The sequence below is a fragment of the Dreissena polymorpha genome, chromosome 14 (genome assembly GCF_020536995.1).
Source record: "Dreissena polymorpha isolate Duluth1 chromosome 14, UMN_Dpol_1.0, whole genome shotgun sequence".
NCBI classification, from domain to species: domain Eukaryota; kingdom Metazoa; phylum Mollusca; class Bivalvia; order Myida; family Dreissenidae; genus Dreissena; species Dreissena polymorpha.
This window is the reverse complement of record NC_068368.1, coordinates 29,790,998-29,799,979: the sequence shown is the minus strand read 5'-3', so window position 1 is coordinate 29,799,979 and position 8,982 is coordinate 29,790,998.

Below are 8,982 nucleotides of genomic sequence, written 5' to 3'. Positions count from 1 at the left end.
TTTACCTGTAGCGACACAGATATGCGGTATGGAAAGGATGTACTTAATTCCATTTCCAGTTTCCTCTCTATAGATTTAAATATATAACATGTTCCGAATAAACGTGGGGTTTAGTGGCATGATTATAACATTTCAAAACGTCCATCCGTTATGTTCACACGTTCAACTTAATATAAAGACGATATTTGAGAATATATACAATTGGAATCTGGAACTTGACATAGTAATGTTCTCTTACTGAATAATTATCAAATTAATTTGATCTTCATTTCATGCTCTTGGTTCTGAAATTATTTTTAAAGAAATAACATGTGTTCATATCGTTCTAATATTCGTCTTTTATACTTAAAATATGTACTACGAATGTTTGTTTTGGTTGTTGAATGTAATACAACGAGAAAGTTTCAAATATGACAGCTGCAAAAGTATGAACGTTCAATTGTATATGGCTCCGGTAAACAATAATTTTATTTCCATCATATGTTCCCATTTGTCTATGAAATCTCCATTTGGAAAACAATCTTTATGTTTACAGTAGCGACCATGTACATTATCGGATGACGTTAATAGACCGTGCGCGACTAAATATCAGATTTCATCGATAAACACTTAATTGTTTCCACTTAGTTTTTACAAAATATGGTTTTGAAAGTCAAAGCTAATGTTCGTTTTAGGTTCAATATAAACCTACATTAGGTAGTCAAAACACGCTTGAACTGGATCTTTTTCATATGAGACAAACAAACATGCATGTAGCAATGAAGCTTTACTTTCGGTTCTGAAACAAAACACAAGAACATATTCTCAATGTTTATTTATTCAACACATTTACCTACAGTATTAATTCAAATGCTGTGCTGGTTCTTTTTTCCCTGAATTCGACTTTGTCAACACATTTAAGAAAATTTGCGCTTTAGCTTAATTATTCTGATTACACTTTTTGCATGTGCGTAATTTAAATTATGTTTTCTGTCTCTGAATACACTTCAAAGTACACCTCGACTGGTCTGTCCGTTGAAGGGAAATAAGGGACGAAAAAAAAAGAGAGACCTCCGCCAGTCAGGTTTGTTGTGGGCTGCTTCGAGTAGCTCATGCGTAGTAGTAGGACGTGCACCCATTCACATTATCCTTCCAGTCTCGCAGCTGTACAGTATGAGAGAGGCTACGAGGACCTTGTGAGGATGCGCATGGAGCTGCTCGTCGAAAACTGCTAAGATTTGCAATTACTGCGGGCTAGCGCAACGGAAATTCTCATTCGAAGCTCAGCAGTACTGGTATCATTCTTTGACAGGGTTGCTCCCAAACTGGTCAATCCTTCCAACTTATTGCCGTTTATGGCGATGTCTGCACTGCTGTTGTTCGTGCTTTTTACCATGATCCTTGCTGACCTCCATTCCGCATTTGTTTGCTCTTTTGAGGAGTCTATTGGTGAGGTCTTGGAGGTCACTGGTGCTACCAGCCATTAGTTCAAATTTATCCGATAATATCAAGTTGGAGATCGGTCTGCCACCAATGGAGATTGAGGCGTGGTGTTTTAATAGAGTCTTCTGCATTATATTCTCAATGAAAAGATTAAACAGGACGGGGAAAGTAGACATTCCTGACGGACAACAGTGATATCCTGACAAAGTCACATACATTACACTTTTTATGCAATTTTGTTTTCATTTAAGATCTTCTGGCATAGTGCTGTCATTGTTGCAGTCGTGTCCCATGTGCATTATCCGCTCGGAAGGGATGTTGTCTATTCCCGGAGATTTTCCTCTCTTTAAAGTTCGCACGGCCTCCACATCTGACTCAATCTTCCTTTAGTATCTACGAAATTCTGTCCGCTTCTAGTCTGGGACCATTCTGAGGTCTGATTGAAGCGGTTTGTTATAGAGGTCGCTTTAGTATTCTGTCCATCTATTCAGGACTGCAACACTCGTTATAATGAGTTTCCCGACAGTGTTTGCCATAACACTGACGTTAGGCTGACTGTTTGACAAATTGGATTGTCAAATTGCATACATACAGCCGCATTTCTGAAAATAAATTATCTGGGCAAAATCTATTCATAGTCACTGGTTCTGCAAGTTATCTTTTTGACGATCTCTTGAGATAAGTTAATTTTTATTCTTTATTCAACCCCAACACCACCGCAAAACAAGAGTTCCGCGGTCGGAGACAAATGCCCCCCACCAAACAAGGCTTTGAACTAGTGACCCCAATTTTAATAGGGGTCATTTATTGTCCAAAGCAAAAGTACATGTGAAAAAGTCAATTTGTTGACTAGTTATTGATTGGAAACGATTTTCACACTTATTGTCACAGTGACCTTGACATTTGACCCCAATTTAAAAGGGGTCATCTACTTTTCAATGTCAAAGAGCATGGAATGTATCAAGTCACTCGGTCAAATGGTTGACGAGTTATTGATTAGAAATGATTTTCACGCTTATTGAGACAGTGACCTTGACCTTAGACCTAGTGACCTCAATTGCTATAGGGATCATCTACTGTTCAAAGCCAATGCACTTCTGAAATACCAAAACAATCAGTCAATTCGTTGACGAGTTATTGATCGGAAATGATTTTCGAACTTATTGTGACAGTGACCTTGACCTTTGATCTAGTGACCCCAATTTCAATAGGCGTCATCTACTGTCAAAGGCCAATGCACATGTGAAGTGTCAAGCCAATCGGCAATTCGTTGTCGAGTTATCGATGATTTTCACATTTATTGTGTCAATGACCTTGACCTTCAACCTAGTGAACCCACTTTCAATAGAGGTTATCTACTGTCCAAAACCAATGAACATGTGAAGTTTTAAGCCAATCGGTCAATCCATTGACGAGTTATTGATCGGTAACGAACAGACCGACAGACAGACAGACCGACAGACCGAACGTCATCCGCAAAAACAATATACCACCTCTTTTTCATAGGGGGGGGTCGTTATAAAATAATTAAACATAAGTATTATATTCATGAGCACATTCTTAGTGCAGCGACAGTTATAAGAGGTGGTAAATACACAGATGCAAAGGAAACTGTGCATTTAACGATTAACACACCAGCTGAGAAAAAGCTGAATATGAAGAAACGATTTGTTATGGTGGATAAATACATTTAGTGATATGTCAATGGAGGATCCACATATTCCTTTAACTAGGTATTTTAATAAGCTGCTAAAAATCAGTCAAGCAAATGTCCTATTCAATGGTGACATAATGCGATTGGAAATAACTGAAACATATAGAAGAAATAAATGAATAAACAAGTTTAAGGTGTGCTTAAACTTGATTTTGATACCAGTTTAGGAAACATTACGCTAATGATACCGCGATGCGACATCATAATACTCTTTATAGTTATGTCAGACTTTGCAGTCGTCTCCATATTCACGTTTCGTTGAAGAAAACTGATTTTGCCAGAGTATGAAACGTGTCACGTTACGTCGCATAACTCACGCGCACATTACAATGCTTACTTAAACCACTCGTTGAATGAAAATATGTTTACACGAAAATCCTTTTATGAAAAGTTTCTATTGATTGGTTATTGATTCGTATCTCGATTGGCAAACGATTTGCGTGCAAAGACCAAAATCGCTTTAATGAATTGACACTAACCTCGTTTTTTTATTTGTACTTTCGGCTACAAAATTTTCACTACACAACGGCTTTTAATGCGCTAGTTCATTGCACAAAGATACATTAAGTATGTTTTAATAACAGTTTCTAACTTATTTTATTTGCACTGTATATTCAAATATTTAAACAAGATCATTCCGATAAGGACCCTATAATCATTTGAATTCACTCGACAAAAAATCCTTATTAATATGAACGATCAATGTAAGCTTAGTAAAATAGTAGAAAACTAACTTTCAATCTAATATTTATATATTTACATATATATTTTGTCATTCTTCTTAAAACGCTTCCTTATTTAAGTTCGTTGAAAACATATGTTTTGTGTTACATATTAATAAAATGTCATGTGTCATGTTGAATTTAATAACCCCATGTATCAATTTACTTATTTTGCACACGAATGTCACACTTATAATAATGTCTTTTCATAAACACAATTTATGATATGGCTGCAGAAAATTTATTGTTAGAATCTCATACCCGCTCTCCCATATCAATAACTACCGCCAAAATGTTTGTTTATAAAATAAGGGATAAAAAGAAAGCAACACATCAATAAAATATCGCAAACTATTTAACTTGCTCAATTATGCATCTTAGTGGTCGTCTCTTGCACGGTACCGTCTGTCTGTCTGTCTGTCTGTCTGTCTGTCTGTCTGTCTGTCTGTCTGTATGTCCGTCCGTCCGTCCGTCCGTCCGTCCGTCTGTCTGTCTGTCTGTCTGTCTGTCTGTCTGTCTGTCTGTCTGTCTGTCTGTCTGTCTGTCTGTCTGTCTGTCTGTCTGTCTGTCTGTCTGTCTGTCTGTCTGTCTGTCTGTCTGTCTGTCTGTCTGTCTGTCTGTCTGTCTGTCTGTCCGTCCGTCCGTCCGTCCGTCCGTCCGTCCGTCCGTCCGTCCGTCCGTCCGTCAAATAATGTGAACATGTTTTAAATTTGGTGAAAACATACCGTGGCCCTGGGTTAAACATGGACCACTTTGTGTTTGTCACGAAGATATTCCGACGTATATCGCAGACTAGATACAAAAGTAAAAATCCAAGAAAGTTCATATATTGTGTGTCCCTTTTATATGGCACACATTCTGTTCAAATCACTGTTTTTGACGTGACTTATTTGACAAAGTTCGAAGTGAAAGAGTATAAACAAGCACTCATGTGGTGCAACAAACCAGTCGATTTAATTTGTGTGCTTGGCATATTTAACATGAACAGTAAATGTCGTGCAATCTGCACCAAAAACAACGATTGCCAACACGTAACTGACCTTGGTTTTCTCAACTGTTCGACAAATTACACCATAGCAAATATTGCCTACACGAACATTAAATAGTAGATTCAATCTGTTAGATTCAACACGATAGGCTCAAGACTACGAAAAGGAGTGTAGTTTGCGTTTTGATTAGTTTAAGTGTAATATTTCTCCGAATACCTGCTAATCGTAAGAGCATGTATGCTATCTTACGCTACACAACTGACCTCCTTCAGTGAAAGCTTTCTCTGGGAACATGCCTTCTATAATGGCACGGTGGACAGAGTGCCGGATCCTTGTGCTGGCTGCTAGTCATATACCTGTCAACTTTGTAAGTTGTTTTGTCTAATGACCAGTATCCGCTGTATCTGAATGATCTTTCAAAAATCATATGCTGACGAGCAATGTAAGTGTAATTCTCATCTTAAGTTCTCTATTCTTCTTGACTGGTTTTCGGCAAATTCTTTCAAGTTAAATTGTTATTGAGTGAATTAGGTTTAGTTTGAACACCAGTCTTTATTTTCATTTTAATTATTGTTGTATTTCTTTGCTCAAGATTTACCTGTGATGACCTATCGTCACAAACATACATGTCCAGAAAATGAATGTCACAACTTTGCTGTTGTTCTAATTAATCACCTCCTCATTTGCAACGCATTTGACTGCATAATATTGATATATTGCGTATATTGAGATATCTTCCGTCTTAAGATCTAGACACAGCTCCCAGCAACACAACACGACCTCCTTCTTGTTGTTATCAAGCTGTTTAAAGTAGCTACCGTCAAAACTGCCTTTTCACGACTTTTTATTAAAAAAATAAACATAATTAAATTTGCATTCTGTTTCTTTTGAAACACAGATTAGCATTCACCCAAAAGTGTCTATTGAGAAGCAAATCATGGCTTAATACTCTCTACCCGTCAAGGCGGTCACGGCTGATCGTGATATTTCTCTGTAAGTTCATCAATATAAACTATGTTTTGATATGATAACTTTCGCTGAGATCGTTTTACGATTTTATTCTTACTTGAACCAAAATCTGATATCTAAAACAGATAACAATTCAGACGATCATTTCATAGTAAATTTTGATAGAAACATACGCGTCTAACACAACCTTTTTTGCGCCGTGAGCATACGGTTGCTGTTGCCCTGTTTTGTGAACAATTTTATCGACGATGTCCACGATTTTAGCAATGACTGTAGCGGAATTTTATCACAGATGCAGATTCATTTATTATCGACTCCAATACTGATTAAAAGGAAAATATAGCGCTAAAGAACAGCGATTTAATATTAGGCACCAACCATGATTACCACAATGCGGATATACGTTTATATGTTATGTGTCGCGCATAGTTCCATCGCAATACGATGTGCAAACTACACGCTAAATATATCACATAACTATTCAATAAATGCAGGTGATGATTTGTACTAGCAGCATATAGATCGTTTTTTTCTGCGATAATAACTGTTATTGAAATTCACCCCCCCCCCCAACGGCTGATTTTTCAACAAATAATTTAGTTAGTTACTTCTTCCACGTCCAATGCATACATGTATAAACCACTTTAAGCTTAACAATTACTTGAAGAAAATAATATTTAAAAAAATCAATCACTCTATTGGATATGCGTTCAATGCGATAGAAGGCTTAAATCATGGTCCAAATGGCATTGAAAACCGGCTAAACTGAATAGCATTTATGGTTAAATTTGATGATAAGAAGAAGCTTTCTGCAAACATGTATTACCTTACCGCATGAATAATTAGAACAGTGTTTTGTCCATAATATTCTTGCTAGTTGTAGTTGTCACAATAATTATCGTGAAAAAGTCGCGGTCCAACAAAAATAATCATATACTTGAAAGTTACAGAATCCCGACAGCGACGCGGGACTGATGTGTTCAGTGAATAGTCGATGGTTTATTGCAAGCACATCGTTTTCTTCACAACAAGTGTTATTCGTTATATAAAAAAGATGCAGCATAGTTGTGTTTAATGACTCATATCAATTGTCGATTTTGAATACACAAGCAACATGATCTCCTATTTTAAAACCCTGAACCGTACATTTAAATACAAAGTCTAGTTTACACAAATAAGCAATTCTGTATAAACCTACATACTTGAATTGAAAATCAATAAAGAACAAATACATTAACTAAATTATCTTACCTTCCACACTCGTCCTTTGTTACTCTTCCTCACATGAATGAGTTTGCGTAACAAGGAAGTTAAGAAGATACCTTACAAGGTAAACCATAATATCAGATTTAAGGATAGTTCGTGTTAATGTTTATACCGTGATTTGTTTATTTCGCTTTGAGAATCTATGTTACGTTCAACAATATCATAAAGTTAAATGTTCGTTGCATATTGTGACAAACAAATGTTGCAGCTTCTTTGCGTTGATGGTATTTTAATATGGTTTAGGACAATATGGCTTTGTAGATAATATTGGTGGCTGTATTGTTGGCCTGATGATACATGTAGATGTTGGTTTAATTACTTTGTCCTACGATTTTTCATAAGATGGTCCCAATGTGTTTTTGTTTTCATGAACATCAAAAGACTGTGGCATTAACATGTGTTAACTACCAATCATCGTGTTTTTTGTTTTGTTTTGCGTATTGCTATCCTCAATGATTCTGCATTTATGTTTAAATTTAATTGAGGATTCCCATAACAGTTAACTCTATGAACCATTACATCAGAAGTCTGAAGAACTGAAAGCTTGCATCAGTTGACCTTATACTGGTTGTGTTAAAAGATTTATTAAATACCAATGACGTGTACATTAATGTCTCTATAATACAGTCAATAAATACATCCGAACGGCAGTATAGTTAGTATACGTGTTTTAATAAGATTGGTCATTGTTGAATATGAAATTTGTCGAGATTAAGAAGCATGCGATAGCGGTCATTGTGTTACAAAATAATGTTCCAGGAATTCCACATATAATTAAATATTAACGTTTAACGTATTTAATATAAATGTTGCAAATTCTAAACCCGTAATCTTAGCAAAGTGCTTCCTCATTGTACCTTTCATCTTGATATAAATGGTGACCATTATTGCATATAGTTTTATCTCCAGTGTTTATAGCGAACGATTAATGCAAGTATTCCTTTCCTCTGGCAATAAAAAAAATACTATTATATAATCAAGGTATTTACCAATAAGCTCACACGATGGTGAACCAAAATAAATGCATGATTAATATGAGGTAAGATGATGCGTGAGTTTGAAACTTTGATTATTTGGATTTCCACGTCGTTAACGCCCGTAAAAGCGTACGTTTGAGTTAAAGCCCAAATGTGCAAGCGATACCTTAACTAGAGAATATTTTTTCTGAACTCGTATTAGTATAAGTGAAGAGTTATCCGTAATGGCCATTCTGAATGCATAAATTGTGTCTGACTAAACATTACCTTAGTGCGTTGTTATTGGTTTATAATCATCATTACTCAAATAAATATTATTAATCTTCTTCCGTCCACGGATCGGGTAATTTTATATTAAAACCGTTTTTATAGAACTCCAAATATGACACTATGCCCTGATGTTGTAGAGTAAAGAACATTCAACCTTATAGCATCACAATGATCATAAACAAATCACACTTTATTTTCCTATTGCATTGAACTCTATTTAATTGGACCAGAGCAACGCAGTTGGGGTTTTTGTCATAGTAACGATGAATGTATGGATTTTACAATTCGTATGCTGCATGGATGTCTGACGTTTAATCTATCAATATACGTATTGACGGCTAACATTATTCATAAACATTCATGTTTTTATATCAAAATGACAGATAACCATTATTTAGACATCTCCATATTTATGATACCTAAAATAAGCTCGCTTTACAAAGTATACTTAAAAAGGACTCAACTTGAATGACAATCCTTGCCTTTACCGACGATTTGCGTTCAATTCTTCCAGGATTGAAAAAACCGATACCCGAGGTCAATGTGGTTTCATATTACTATAAACGGAGTTTAAAGCTAGAAGTAAAAATTTGCACACCTGATGTTTGTATTATCTTAAAGGTATAACGCTTTGTGAATTTACGAATATAGTG